Below are 17,350 nucleotides of genomic sequence, written 5' to 3'. Positions count from 1 at the left end.
ATGAATATCAATAAGTATTGCAACGTAAAGACAGGGGAGAACTAAAAACACTATAAAGCCAAGAGTATAGTAAAAGTGAATAGATTCCTCCAGCGGCAGATGAAAAAGAAGAATGATAGATATGAAAGTTAGGAGTATATCAAGAATCAGAACAGGATGAAGTATTTTCACAATCTATTAAGAAGTATTAAATAATAAAGAAGATTATAGGAGTGGTGAAAATAAATGAAATGGAAGAGGTCAATTTATAGCGAAATATCAGACATAGCAATCGAGGCAGATTACGCATTTAATCAAATAAAATCCTAATTTCCGCAAATTCCGAAGAATCAAATCTTATTTAGATAATGAAGATTTTCTATTCCTTAAATTCCGGAAATTAATCGTTACTACGTCAAGAGATAAGACGCATCTCTATTCTCCATTTCACTCTATTACGATAACTTCTCTCATACGCTTCGAGTAACTGGATTGTTTTATCCATATTATTCAACGGTGATAAAAATTCTATTTATCAACTCATATTCGTCAAAAAAACATTTTTATTGTTAGCCATGACGACCTCACTTAAATTTCGGGACGAAATTTCTTTAACGGGTAGGTACTGTGATGACCCGGAAATTTCTGACCAAATTTAAACTTTATCTTTAAATGATTTAATGTTTTCGGCACGATAAGCAAAGTCTGTAATGTTGAGTCTCAATGTTTTGGAACTATATTCATGTAATCAATTATTCTTTGACTGTTCTCGAAGATCCGCGAACAATATATATAACTTAATTTGCATATATATATATATATATATATATATATATATATATATATATATATATATATATATATATATATATATATATATATATATATATATATATGATTTCAAGTTATTTAGTAAACGATATTAACATTCGATTAATGATTCGATTAATATTTAGATATGTTAACTAAAACGTTTAAGATGAACCAGTAAAACACTAATTTGCTACAGTATTTTCGAATTGCTACAGTACCCGAAAAGCTAGTGTTTTCGAAAATCACTATTTGCTACAGTAAAAAAACTTTGCTACATTAACTTTGCTACAGTAAAACACTATTTCAAAATGAAAATGTATATATTATATATTAACAAATAGCGAGACGATGATTTATAGAAGTAAATGACCAAAACACTCGAAAGTTTAAGATATACTTTGAGTGGTATAGTTTATGGATAACTTAAGGCTATATTTTGGCAAAGGTACGATTCGCAAAATGAAAAGTATTAGTTTTCTAAGCGTACGAAAATGCGTTCGAGAAACCAGAAGCGGGACATAAGTCGAGCGTAAACGTACGAGTCATCGGAACGAAAAGTTCAAGTCAACTATGCACGTGAATTAAATATAATATATAATTAATTATATAAATTAAATATATTATATATATATAATATAAAAATATGTCGACGAGGAAGAAGTTAAACGAACCTGAGCTGGAAAAAGGGGCCATGCGATCGCATGGCCATTGTGCCTCAGACCCATGCGATTGCATGAAGGCTGGATTCAGGAATTGTCTATAAATGAAATCGAGTTCTGGTTCCAGAGGCACACACATACATATCTCTCTCTATATTATTATTAATATTATTATTTATATTATTATTATTATTATTATTATTATTATTATTATTATTATTATTATTATTATTATTATTATTATTATTATTATTATTATTATTATTATTATTATTATTATTATTATTATTATTATTATTATTATTAATCTTAGTATTATTATTAAGTTGCATCATTATTAGTATTAGTATTATTATTACATAAAATATTACGACGAGGTCATGAGCGTGTCACTTTCAAAATGAGTTTTCGAGCGGGATAGAGCTAAGGAAATTATGGGTTATTGCCAAGGAGGCTATGGGTAATGTTCGGGGGTATATTTGTGAATCAAACCTAGTGTTTATCATCTCCGTTATGTCTACGTACTTTTCTGAAATATTGAATCACAATATTGATAAGTAAGCATTTATATTTTATCTTTTATAAATTAATAGTGTATACATGTCTAGTGCTCGAGTATATATATTTATACATATTTGTATGCTAAATTTCGTCATTAAACAGTCTATAATGAATCACGAATTAAATATATATTACTGGTAAAAGGTATATGATATACATGTTTTCGGAAAGCTGGCGAAAAATCAATAACTTTTCATTTAGATATCGAATAGTTTCGATGAACGAATTAAAAGATATGATCAACTGAATTATGATTGACGTTAATTGAAATTGCTTTTGAATCTGCAATTAAGATTTAAGTAAATGGTTTACGGGAATGATAAAATGGATTTTTAAATATTACTAGCCGAGTAAATGAATTCTTAAATAAGGCATGTCTCGTTTGTTGAACAATCGTCAAAATTGACTATTCTATCATGTTTTTAAAAGCTTCATAAAAACTATAGATTAATTTTACAAGAATTGGGAAACTATAGGAAATGTTAAAATGGTTCGATTGCTATGATCATTCAACTATTGTATTGAATCAGATTAACTTTTTGAAACAACTTTTGATAACTATTGTATGTCGATCTCGAGCATTAGGATTGTGATACACTATGACCTGACCTAGCTTGATAGACAATTATTGACCAACATATGTTCTCTAGGTTGAGATCTACGGTTATTTGGTATTCCAAGTTTCGGTCACATTTCAGTGAACGACTTTATGTACTGCTAAGGTGAGTTTCATTGATCCCTTTTTAATTGCTTTTGCAATATATATCTTTGGGCTGAGAATACATGCACTTTATTTTAAACGCAATGGATACAAGTACAAACTAAATTCTACGCTGAGTTTAAACCGAAAATCCCTTAGCTTTGGTAACTAGTAACTGCCAGTACATAGGATATGGACTGGTGGGCGCGAATAACAGTATATGGATCCATAGGGCTTGACATCCCCGTCCGAGCTAGAGCGCTAGCGTTTTAACGGACGTGTGTTATTTGAGTTTAGGACACGTTGGTTTGCGTGTATTAAAATGAATGGGGTATTTATCATTATAACGTTAAAGTTTAGTTACCAGGGTGCTTTGTTACGTAGAATCTATTGATAAACTTTTGATAAACGTTTCTGGATGAAACAACTGAAATCTTGTGATCCACTTTTATATACAGATTATGCGAAACACTAAAACTATGAACTCACCAACCTTTGTGTTGACACTTGTTAGCATGTTTATTCTCAGGTTCCCTAGAAGTCTTTCGCTGTTTGCTTATATGTTATACAAGCTATGTGCATGGAGTCTTACATGGCATATTTTTTGAGGAAACGTTGCATTCACCAAATCATCACCATGTAACATATTTTGACTGCATTGTCAATGGAAGTACTATTGTAAACTATTATTACGGTGATTGTCTATATGTAGAAATCATCAGATGTCGAAAACCTTTGATTTAAATATACATTTATGGTGTGCCTTTTCAAAAGAATGCAATGTTTACAAAACATATCATATAGAGGTCAAATACCTCGCAATGAAATCGATGAATGACGTATTGTCCATATGGATTTGGAGCGATCGTCACATATACCATGCATGAGTGATTCATCGGAAGCTTGTTGAAAGTTTACGATGTCATTCCTAAGTCTGATTTGTTTTGATAGGGGAAAGTATTTGATTAAGAAATTGGTTGCCATTTCCTCCCATGAGGTGATAGAGTTGGGTTCTAACCCCTCAAACCAGGTTTTTGCATGAAAAGTTAAGGAATAGGGGAACAGAACAGACGAACTACATCTTGTTCAACCCCGTTTTTCTTATATGAGTTGGATAAGGAGAGGAATCTATCTAAGTGAGAGTTGAGATTGTCAATTGTTAAGCCATGGAACTGGCAATGGTTCTGAATGAGTTGTATGATGCTATGCTTAAGCACAAAAGAAGTTCCGTTAACCTCTGGATAGAGTATAGGTCCTCCTCGTCCTTCTAACGAGGGTTTGGTGATGCAGCGAGAGTGATGCGTGCGGCCATCGTCGAACTATCGGCAGGTAAGTGTGGATCTCATCAGATGGGTACAATGTATGATATCAGATAGAAGAAAGGATGTGTCGGTAGAATTCTTAGCGGTCTAAGTAGGTTAAACCATCCTAAAGGTTCAATAATAAGGTAGTTCATTTTAAACGTTTTAATTAATCTAAATTAAGCTAATATTATCTAACCTAACTATAGTAAACTAGTAACTTTGGACAAAGCTAGTCTCAGTCAAAAGGGTCTCTTAAAAACTAACTAATCTAAACAGGCACCAAATTGTTCTACCGCTCCCCGACAGCGGCACCAAAAATTAACTACTCCTTATGATATGCCCGAATCGGCCAGTTTATTTAAGTGGTGTTGTTAGATCGCAAAACGTCAATTCAGGATATCAACAGAAGAAGTTGATTGGTTAATTTATATATGCTGAGCCTAAATCTATTATTCATTCCTATGGGTTAGCAAGAGAAAATATGACCTAGGGTCGTTCCTTAAGCGGTCGAATTTGAAGCGGAGCTTATTCAGATAATTTAGTAATTAAGATTGGGTTTGTACACAATTTAGTATCCAAGACTAGTGGCCAGGTACACATTATGTGGAGAGGCAGGTTCCTTTTGGTCCCAATAAATTGACGAATGTTTGGAAAATCTAACAACCAAGTCCAACCGGTTTATTCTTGATACAACTTTTATTCGGAATATCAAATTGTGCAAAGGCTATAGTTGGGTAGAATATTTTATATAATTGTAATTAAGATATTAAAATAATATAATTAAAATAAGCTAGCTAGCATGCAACAGCTAAGGACAGAGAAGACGTGGTTCACCATAATTTAAGATAACGTACTGTCGGGATGATTGCGAGACACTCATTGGATATATATACCTTGGTGTAAACACTAGATTGCCTACTAATTGATTTCTTAATTAGCATGTCATAAGGAACTAGGCTATCGTGATTCTGATAGGATGGATTATGCTCAACCCAGGACGCTTTATCCGGTTTAAGGATATAAGCGGCCCATCTTGGATGCAATTCATACCTTGGGTGCATTAATAAAGTAGCATAGCCATATAGATAAAATATCCAACCTTTCTTGACACCTTAGTGTATCACCCAAGTGAGTGGTTATGATTGTTTTTCGAATTTCTTTCTGTCAATGGTTTGGTAAAATCTAAGATTTTGCAGACAAATTATAACCTTTGATAGTTCTCAGTCATCCTTAGAGATTTATAAGCTTAGTTTGTATTGTAGTGCGTTAAATTCCCATTTATGATTTAAACCAGCCCTTACTTAAATCTTCCCAATAAATCCCTTAATTATCCACCATGTACTAGACTTATAGTGGTCCCATAGCTTCTAACCTTGACCATGCTCAAGTGGTCCTATAGTACATCAACACTGTACTGTACTGTTGCAACAGTATTTCCTCGAGTCTTATACTCTTGACCAATGTCTTGATCTGGTCCTATGGTAATTCCCCATGTATTTATAGTATTTCCGATGGGTTCATACCTTGACCAATGTATAAACAAAGATATTTAATTACCTTATAATTGTCGACTTTATAAAAGGTTTTAATCACGTTTATTGGTGGAAGGACGATAATAACGAGGTATAATATCATAGATAAAAAGTGAGTACGAAACTATAATCATCCTTAACTAACATTATTAAATCATGGCAAACAATCAAGCAATTACTCACACATCATGGCAACAAGCATTTCTAATATTAATAAATCACAAACATCGAACAAGAATATTATAATAATTTAATAAATGAAAGGATAGATGTTACCTGAAATGTCCCGTTCATATTGATTATAAACATTCCATATTAATTGATTTTGTTGCGAGGTTTTGACCTCTATATGAGACGTTTTTCAAAGACTGCATTCATTTTTAAAACAACCATAGCCTTTATTTTATCAATAAAGGTTTTAAAAACATTACGTAGGTTATCAAATAATGATAATCTAAAATATACTGTTTACACACGGCCATTACATAATGGTTTACAATAGAAATATATTACATCAACATATGTTTCTTGAATGGAGTTTTTACACAATATCATACAAACATGGACTCTAAATCTTGTCCTTATTTTAGTATGCAACAGCGGAAGCTCTTAGTATTTATCTGAGAATAAACATGCTTTAAACGTCAACAAAAATGTTGGTGAGTTATAGGTTTAACCTATATATATCAAATCATAACAATAGACCATAAGATTTCATATTTCAATACACATCCCATACATAGAGATAAAAATCATTCATATGGTGAACACCTGGTAACCAACATTAACAAGATGCATATATAAGAATATCCCCATCATTCCGGGACACCCTTCGGATATGATATAAATTTTGAAGTACTAAAGCATCCGGTACTTTGGATGGGGTTTGTTAGGCCCAATAGATCTATCTTTAGGATTCGCGTCAATTAGGGTGTCTATTCCCTAATTCTTAGATTACCAGACTTAATAAAAAGGGGCATATTCGATTTCGATAATTCAACCATAGAATGTAGTTTCACGTACTTGTGTCTATTTTGTAAATCATTTATAAAACCTGCATGTATTCTCATCCCAAAAATATTAGATCTTAAAAGTGGGACTATAACTCACTTTCACAGATATTTCCTTCCTCGAAAATAAGACTTGGCCACGGATCGATTCACGAACCTATACAAATATGTACATATATATCAAAGTATGATCAAAATATAATTACAACCATTTTTATTATGTTTTAAAGATTTGAGTGTATTAAGTCAGCTGTCCTCGTTAGTAACCTACAACTAGTTGTCCACAGTTAGATGTACAGAAATAAATCGATATATATTATCTTGAATCAATCCACGACCCAGTGTATACACATCTCAGGCTAGATCACAACTCAAAGTATATATATTTTTAGAATCAACCTCAACCCTGTATAGCTAACTCCAACATTCCTGCATATAGAGTGTCTATGGTTGTTCCAAATAATATATATACATGGGTCGATATGATATGTCAAAACATTTGCATACGTGTCTATGGTATCCCAAGATTACATAATATATTAGAATACATGTATAATACAATATAAGTTAGCTAGGATATGATTTGTATAGATTTGCTAAACATTTCCCGTAGCTAAAAACATCAAAAATATCCAATCTTGTTTTACCCATAACTTCTTCATTTTAAATCCGTTTTGAGTGAATCAAATTGCTATGGTTTCATATTGAACTCTAATTTAAGAATCCAAACAGAAAAAGTATAGGTTTATAGTCAAAAATTTAAGTTACATGTCAATTACTAAAGAGGTAGTCATTTCCATCGAAAGAACGACATTTTGATGACCATTTTGAAAAACATACTTTCACTTTGAGTTTAACCAAGATTTTTGGATATAGTTTCATGTTCATATGAAAAAATCATTTTTCCAGAAGAACAACTTTTAAATCAAAGTTTATCATAGTTTTTAATTATCCAAACCAAAACAGCCCCCGGTTTCACTACGACGGCGTATATCCAATTTTATGGTGTTCATCGTGTTTCCAGGTTTTAAATCATTAAGTTAGCATATCATATAGATATAGAACATGTGTTTAGTTGATTTTAAAAGTCAAGTTAAAGGATTAACTTTTGTTTGTGAACAAGTTTAGAATTAACTAAACTATGTTCTAGTGATTACAAGTTTAAACCTTCGAATAAGATAGCTTTATATGTATGAATCGAATGATGTTATGAACATCATTACTACCTCAAGTTTTCTGGATAAAACTACTGGAAATGAGAAAAATGGATCTAGCTTCAAAGGATCCTTGGATAGCTTGAAAGTTCTTGAAGCAGAATCATGACACGAAAACAGTTCAAGTAAGATTTTCACTCGAAATAAGATTGTTATAGTTGTAGAAATTTAATCAAAGTTTGAATATGAATATTACCTTGAATTAGAAAGATAACTTGCTGTAAATAACAAATGTTCCTTGATCTTATATGATTACTTGGAATGGATTAGAAAGCTTGGAAGTAGACTTGCAAACTTGGAAGTATTCTTGATTTTTATGAAACTATACTTATGGAATTTATGAAGAACACTTAGAACTTGAAGATGGAACTTGAGAGAGAGCAATTAGATGAAGAAAATTGAAGAATGAAAGTATTTATAGGTGTTTTTGGTCAATGGTATATGGATTAGATATAAAGGATATGTAATTTTGTTTTCATGTAAATAAGTCATGAATGATTACTAATATTTTTGTAATTTTATGAGATATTTCATGCTAGTTGCCAAATGATGGTTCCCACATGTGTTAGGTGACTCACATGGGTTGCTAAGAGCTGATCATTGGAGTGTGTATACCAATAGTACATACATCTTAAAGCTGTGTATTGTACGAGTACGAATACGGGTGCATACGAGTAGAATTGTTGATGAAACTGAACGAGGATGTAATTGTAAGCATTTTTGTTAAGTAGAAGTACTTTGATATGTGTCTTGAAGTCTTTCAAAATTGTAAGAATACATATCAAAACACAACATGTATATACATTCTAATGGAGTCGTTAAGTCTTCGTTAGTCATTACATGTAAGTGTTGTTTTGAAACCTTTAAGTTAACGATCTCAATTAATGTTGTTAACCCAATGTTTATTATATCAAATGAGATGTTAAATTATTATATTATCATGATATTATGATGTATGAATATCTCTTAATATGATACATACATTAAAATATCGTTACAACGATAATCATTACATATAAATCTCGTTTCGTAATTCTTGAGTTAGTAGTCTTGTTTTTACATATGTAGTTCATTGTTAATACACTTAATGATATATTTAAATACCATTTTATCATGTTAAATATAGTGTATCAATATCTTAATATAATACATATGTATTTAGTAGACGTTATCATAACGATAATCGTTATATATATCATTTCGAGTTTCTTAACTTAGTAATCTCATTTATTATGTATATCACACATTGTTAATATACTTAGTGAGATACTTACTCATCATAATCTCATGTCAACCATATATATATGTCTATATATACCACAACATGTAGTTTTTACCATTTTGTAACGTTCGTGAATCGCCGGTCAACTTGGTTGATCAATTGTCTATATGAAACTTATTTCATTTAATCAAGTCTTAACAAGTTTGATTGCTTAACATGTTGGAAACATTTAGTCATATAAATATCAATTTCAATTAATATATATAAACATGGAAAAGTTTGGGTCACTACATTACCGAATAATGTCGGTAGAATAACACTTGTAGTTCTTCATAATATCCGTAGTGTTACAATGCTTGATAACTTCTACTACTAACTACATACTAATCTCCTATTGATCACTAGAGAGCGACAATAGAGAGATAATTAGATTTCCTAATCTCTGTACTTTTCTCTCTCTAAAAACTAGAGAGAGAAAGTAGAGAGAGAAATAATATCCTACTGATCGCTAGAGAGCGACAATAGAGAGAAATTTAGAGAGAGAAGTGAAGAATGGTGTGTGTTGAAATGGTGGGATGAAGCCCCCATTTATAGGAAATGTTTGATGGCAAAGTTGTAAATAAATGGCTGAAAAATCACTGGCAGGCCATTTGGCAAGCCGTTTTTCGAGGACGTTTTTGGTGCCCGTTTGATGGAAAGCCATTTTCCCTTATGGCAGACCGTTTGGCGTGCCGTTTGGTAAGCCATTTGTTGGATCGTAACTTGTCTTTCACCGTTTTCGCTCTAGAATCTTTGTTTTAGCTCCGTTTCTGACGATTCTTGCGCCCACGCGTTTATAATTAAATATACTACAACGTGATCTTAAATAAATAAACTTTTTCAAAAATTATGAAAATAGTTATTTAAACGCGAGTTAATCGTCTTAGCCGATTTTGCTCGTTTTTCCTCGTTTTTCATCCGTTTTTAGTGATTCTTGAAACATAGCCTTTGTAATGACATAATCTATCAAATGAAGCAAATAAATGCTTATTTAGATAATAAAGTCAATTACTTTATCATAAATGGGGCTAATATTGGGGGTAAAAACGTGACTATTTAGCCGATATCAACGGTCTCAAGCATTGCACCCCGCTTGAGGGATTCTTAGTTAATTAAGGAACTGTTTCTTTAAACACATAAAGGATTGGACAGTTAGGATAACTGAACATGTTCATGGAAGTCAAACTGACTTGGCCATGGTGTTCTTTATGTTTGAACTATTTTTAAGGGCCTGACTATCTTTTTAAACCCAATCATTAACGAAAGCATCGAAATACATCACGTCTCTCGGATATCGCATACCTTTTATTTCATTGTGCTTAAGAAAATTTAGACCTTTGTGTAATGTTAATACATCTCCCAACCTAGTCGCTCAATTGGATGAGCCGTTTGAACGTGTATGCCTGTAGTCAGACTGCACGGACGTCGAGTGTAAGGGACGTTGTTGTATATTCAGAATCTTCAAGCCTAACGCATTACCCAATGACATTTCTTATGATAGGGGCATTAGGACCAGTGAAATGAATACAAGGTCACTACCAATTCATGAGCCAACATTCCATAATCTCGGCACAGTAACTGACGAAACTATAGTATGCACTTGTTTTAACCTTATCTAAATTATAAATTTTATCGTATTTACTTTATTTTATCTTATAAACTAAAAAATCCAAAATTAGGTAACATACCACTACTCCTTTACTTTAGGATTATCTTAAGCTTTAGTTATAGGTTCGATTATACTGATATCTTAAAAATTTGACCCTAGGTCATACTTCCCTTACTCACCATAATAAGGAGTAGTATGATTTAGGCCCCGCTAAATATAAATTTAAACTATTGCTCTCACCTACAGATAGCTGATTCTAACGCCTTGCGGCCTAACGACATCGCATAAATAAAACCGTCCATTTCGGTCATATCAGGGTGGAAGTAAGTTTTTGGTGCCGCTGCCGGGGACTTGGTATCAGATAATATTGCTTCTATCAAACCTATTTGCAAGCATTTAGTGGTGTCTAAGAAAGACAATTATATACGGACTTGGTTGTTGCATTTTCCGAAGAGTCTCCAATTACATTGGAACTAAAAGGATCCTGCCTCTCCATAGTCAGCCTGGCCACTTGGTTTGTTGAATAGTTCGTGTGAAGCTCTGTTATCGAAATACCAGGGAATTGGTAGCAAGAACCAAAAACATAATTAAACTTAGGATAATTACCTTAGATTACCATAGATTAAGATCGCCTTAGTTTACTTTTAGACTAAATTAGGAACTTAGCTTATGTACCTAAATTTTTTTTAAAAAAGGGCATACTCAGTGTATGACCTAGACCCGATCTAGACCAGGGTCGTTGTTATTGGTACCTGATCCAGACGCAATAATCTCTAAAACACGTAAAGAAGAACGAATCAGAAATCTAATGGCGTTACGCGTTACTCTAGCAGAAAACACCAAACCCTCAATTGAAGGTCGAGGAGGACCAATCAGATTCCTGGAGATTTTAGGACACTCGTTCGAGTTAAAGCATCATATTATACAGCTCATCCAAAATGGCTGTCAATTTCATGGACTATCGAATGACGATCCTAACTCTTACCTTGATAAATTTATATCTCTATAAATTCCTAAGCTTAAGAATGACATCATTAACTCAAAAAAAAGTTATGATGAATCTCTTTATACCGCATGAGAGTGATTCAAAACCCTGCTGAAATAAATGCCCTAATCACCAGCTAGAATGGTCAGCCCAAATCTGTACCTTCTACAATTGTCTTATGGTAAATCATAGGACGACGATCAACGCAACAGCTCAAGGAAATCTGATGAACCAAACCACGGACGAAGCATGGGAGTTCCTCGAGAACATGACAATGCATCATCATGACTGGAACAGTGTTGAAACAACCTCATCATATACTCCACTCTTCAAACTTAATAATAAAATAGAGGCCATCAAATCCCTTACGGACAAGATGAAGTCTCTTGCCAAACAACTCGGAGAATTGAAGATGCAGCCGCAAGGTTAACCAGGCTCAGGCAAGTGTTAACTGCAACTTGTAACCCATTGAAGAATATCAAGTTGAGTACAAGAATCCTGACGGTTCAGTCTGTTACATTTAATATCCAGCTCATCAATCAAATCCCAGATTCAATCAATAACCTAGGGTTAACCAATTTCAAAGAAACAACCAGCCTTTTTGCTATCGTTACCTACCTTATCCACCCCAACAATCTCAATTGACCTATGATTAACCACTTCCACTCACTGGACCACCAGCTGAGGAAAATTCTCCAACCACCCAAATTACGAAAGTAACTGTAGTGACCCGAACTTTTCCATGTTTATATATATTAAATGAAATTGTTATTTACATGATTAAGTGTTTTCAACATGTTAAGCAATCAAACTTGTTAAGACTTGATTAATTGAAATAGGTTTCATATAGACAATTGACCACCCAAGTTGACCGGTGATTCACGAACGTTAAAACTTGTAAAACTATATGATGACATATATATGGTTATATATATAGTTAACATGATATTATGATAAGTAAACATATCATTAAGTATATTAACAATGAACTACATATGTAAAAACAAGACTACTAACTTAATGATTTTGAAACGAGACATATATGTAACGCTTATCGTTGTAACGACATTTAATGTATATATATATATATATCATATTAAGAGATATTCGTACATCATAATATCATGATAATATAATAATTTAAAATCTCTTTTGATATTATAAACATTGGGTTAACAACATTTAACAAGATCGTTAACCTAAAGGTTTCAAAACAACACTTACATGTAACGACTAGCGATGACTTAACGACTCAGTTAAAATGTATATACATGTAGTGTTTTAATATGTATTCATACACTTTTGAAAGACTTCAAGACACTTATCAAAATACTTCTACTTAACAAAAATTCTTACAATTACATCCTCGTTCAGTTTCATCAACAATTCTACTCATATGCACCCGTATTCGTACTCGTACAATACACAGCTTTTAGATGTATGTACTATTGGTATATATACTCCAATGATCAGCTCTTAGCAGCCCATGTAAGTCACCTAACACATGTGGGAACCATCATTTGGCAACTAGCATGAAATATCTCATAAAATTACAAAAATATGAGTAATCATTCATGACTTATTTACATGAAAACAAAATTACATATCCTATATATCTAATCCATACACCAACGACCAAAAACACCTACAAACACTTTCATTCTTCAATTTTCTTCATATAATTGATCTCTCTCAAGTTCTATCTTCAAGTTCTAAGTGTTCTTCATAAATTCTACAAGTTCTAGTTTCATAAAATCAAGAATACTTCCAAGTTTGCTAGCTTACTTCCAATCTTGTAGAGTGATCATCCAACCTCAAGAAATCTTTCTTATTTACAGTAAGATATATTTCTAATACAAGGTAATACTCATATTCAAACTTTGATTCAATTTCTATAACTATAACAATCTTATTTCGAGTGAAAATCTTACTTGAACTGTTTTCATGTCATGATTCTGCTTCAAGAACTTTCAAGCCATCCAAGAATCCTTTGAAGCTAGATCCATTTTTCTCATTTCCAGTAGCTTTATCCAGAAAACTTGAGGTAGTAATGATGTTCATAACATCATTCGATTCATACATATAAAGTTATCTTATTCGAAGGTTTAAACTTGTAATCACTAGTACATAGTTTAGTTAATTCTAAACTTGTTCGCAAACAAAAGTTAATCCTTCTAACTTGACTTTTAAAATAACCTAAACACATGTTCTATATCTATATGATATTCTAACTTAATGATTTAAAACCTGGAAACACGAAAAACACCGTAAAACCGGATTTACGCCGTCGTAGTAACACCGCGGGCTGTTTTGGGTTAGTTAATTAAAAACTATGATAAACTTTGATTTAAAAGTTGTTCTTCTGGGAAAATGATTTTTCTTATGAACATGAAACAATATCCAAAAATCATGGTTAAACTCAAAGTGGAAGTATGTTTTATAAAATGGTCATCTAGACGTCGTTCTTTCGACTAAAATGACTACCTTTACAAAAATGACTTGTAACTTATATTTCTGACTGTAAACCTATACTTTTTCTGTTTATATTCATAAAATAGTGTTCAATATGAAACCATAGCAATTTGATTCACTCAAAACGGATTTAAAATGAAGAAGTTATGGGTAAAACAAGATTGGATAATTTTTCTTATTGTAGCAACGTGAAAATTGGTAACAAATCTATATTAATCATATCCTAGCTAACTTATATTGTATTATACATGTATTCTAATATATTATGTAATCTTGAGATACCATAGACACGTATACAATGTTTTGACCTATCATGCGACCCATCTATATATATTGCGGAACAACCATAGACACTCTATATGTGAATGTTGGAGTTAGCTATACTGGGTTGAGGTTGATTCCAAAATATATATATAGTTTGAGTTGTGATCAATACTGAGATACGTATACACTGGGTCGTGGATTGATTCAAGATAATATTTATCGATTTATTTTTGTACATCTAACTGTGGACAACTAGTTGTAGGTTACTAACGAGGACAGCTGACTTAATAAACTTAAAACATCAAAATGTATTAAAAGTTTTGTAAATATATTTTGAACATACTTTGATATATATGTATATATTTTTATAGGTTTGTGAATCAACCAGTGGTCAAGTCTTACTTCCCGACGAAGTAAAAATCTGTGAAAGTGAGTTATAGTCCCACTTTTAAAATCTAATATATTTGGGATGAGAATACATGCAGGTTTTATAAATGATTTACAAAATAGACAAAAGTACGTGAAACTACATTCTATGGTTGAATTATCGAAATCGAATATGCCCCTTTTAATTAAGTCTGGTAATCTAAGAATTAGGGAACAGACACCCTAATTGACGCGAATCCTAAAGATAGATCTATTGGGCCTAACAAACCCCATCCAAAGTACCGGATGCTTTAGTACTTTGAAATTTATATCAAATCCGAAGGGTGTCCCAGAATGATGGGGATATTCTTATATATGCATCTTGTTAATGTTGGTTACCAGGTGTTCACCATTTGAATGATTTTTATCTCTATGAATGGGATGTGTATTGAAATATGAAATCTTGTAGTCTATTGTTACGATTTGATATATATAGGTTAAACCTATAACTCACCAACATTTTTGTTGACGTTTAAAGCATGTTTATTCTCAGGTGAATACTAAGAGCTTCCGCTGTTGCATACTAAAATAAGGACAAGATTTGGAGTCCATGTTTGTATGATATTGTGTAAAAACTGCATTCAAGAAACTGATTTCGATGTAACATATTTGTATTGTAAACCATTATGTAATGGTCGTGTGTAAACAGGATATTTTAGATTATCATTATTTGATAATCTACGTAAAGCTTTTTAAACCTTTATTTATGAAATAAAGGTTATGGTTTGTTTTAAAAATGAATGCAGTCTTTGAAAAACGTCTCATATAGAGGTCAAAATCTCGCAACGAAATCAATTAATATGGAACGTTTTTAATCAATAAGAACGGGACATTTCAGTTGGTATCAGAGCGTTGGTCTTAGAGAACCAGAATTTTGCATTAGTGTGTCTTATCGAGTTTGTTAGGATGCATTAGTGAGTCTGGACTTCGACCGTGTTTACTTGAAAAGTGATTGCTTACCAAATTTTGTTGGAAACTATATATTTTTAACATGTGAATATTATGTGATATATTAATCTCTTAACGCGTTTGATATTATCTGATAGATGTCTATCTCTAGAACAAGTCCCATTGACTCACCTAATAATAATGAAGAGTCAAATGTAAATTGGAATGATTCATGGACAGATTCACAAGTTCCCGAAGAGGAACCGGAAGAAGAGTCGGAACCGGAAGAAGAATCGGAACCGGAAGAAGAATCGGAACCGGAAGAAGAAATAATAAAATGGTTAAGTAGAAGAAAATCCTCAACCAACCGACCAAAGTTAATTATGGTCAATGGTGTTTCCGCCAAGGAAGCAAAGTATTGGGAGGATTACCAATTCTTCGATGAATCAGATCCCGACAAGGATTCCGATGATGTTATAGAAATTACCCCAACTGAATTTAAAAAGGCAAAAGAGAACAATAAGGGAAAGGGCATAAAAATAGAGAAATCTAATTCTAACCCCGATGAACTTTATATGTATCGTCAACCCCCGAAGCCCTTAAGTTGTAACAATGACCCGGGAACCTCTAAACCACCAGGTTTTTCTAAACCGTTGTGGAAAACGACAGCTCGTATTATGGGAACATCATATATCCCTAGAAACTTGGAAAAACGAACTAAAACCGAAGAAGAAGAAACGAGCAAGTCGGAATAAGATAGTTGTATTCGTGTGGTGTAATATATGTAATATAGTGTGCTTATGCTTTATGATATATGTAAAAATTGCTTGTATTAATAAGTATTTTTTTTATGAATCTAACTCTTGTCTATTTTACAGTATAAAAACACAAAATGGATAGACAACCCAATATTTTAAGAGACCTACCCGGAGACATGATTGATGAAATCTTGTCTAAAGTCGGTCAGAATTCTTCGGCACAACTATTTACGACGAAATCAGTTTGTAAGACATTCGAAGAATGTTCCAAGAATGTCTTGGTTTATAAGAGACTTTTGTTTGAAAGATGGGGGATATCATATTGGGAAACCCATAAGTTACGATGTGTTTACTTTGACGCATATATTGCGGGGAACCCAAATGCTATTTTACGCAACGGGTTAAGAAATTATTTTGACTAAATTTATCCAAATATAGGACTTCATGATTTAGAAAAAGTGGCTAACATGCAACATAAAGAAGCATGCTATGCTTACGGGTTAGTAATGTTCGCTTCTCACCAAAGTGAGAAAAAGAACATCGGGCTACAACTATTAAACAAAACGTTCCCACAAGTGACGGAGTCGGTAATTGGGGTAAGAAATGAGGTTTTTAGGTTATTACGAGACTGTTGGTCATTACGTAACCCTCGTCCCTTTGACGACGTTACAACACGCTGTCTTATCAACGGCCATAACGGTTATGTTCCACAAGACCAAGGATGGGAAGTAGTCCTAGTAAAACCAGAATGCATGACTTGTTTCTGGACGTATGAAATACGTGTCTTTATTGCCTTTGCTGAACGACTTGTGTACTAGCTAGAATTATCTTGACAACTATCTTGTATCAAAGTTATTGTGTGCTATATTTCATGCTTTATGTAAAATAAGCGGTATTGTAAGTTTGTAAAATATT

The sequence above is a fragment of the Rutidosis leptorrhynchoides genome, chromosome 3 (genome assembly GCF_046630445.1).
Source record: "Rutidosis leptorrhynchoides isolate AG116_Rl617_1_P2 chromosome 3, CSIRO_AGI_Rlap_v1, whole genome shotgun sequence".
NCBI lineage: Eukaryota > Viridiplantae > Streptophyta > Magnoliopsida > Asterales > Asteraceae > Rutidosis > Rutidosis leptorrhynchoides.
Note: the sequence above shows the minus strand (reverse complement) of the source record.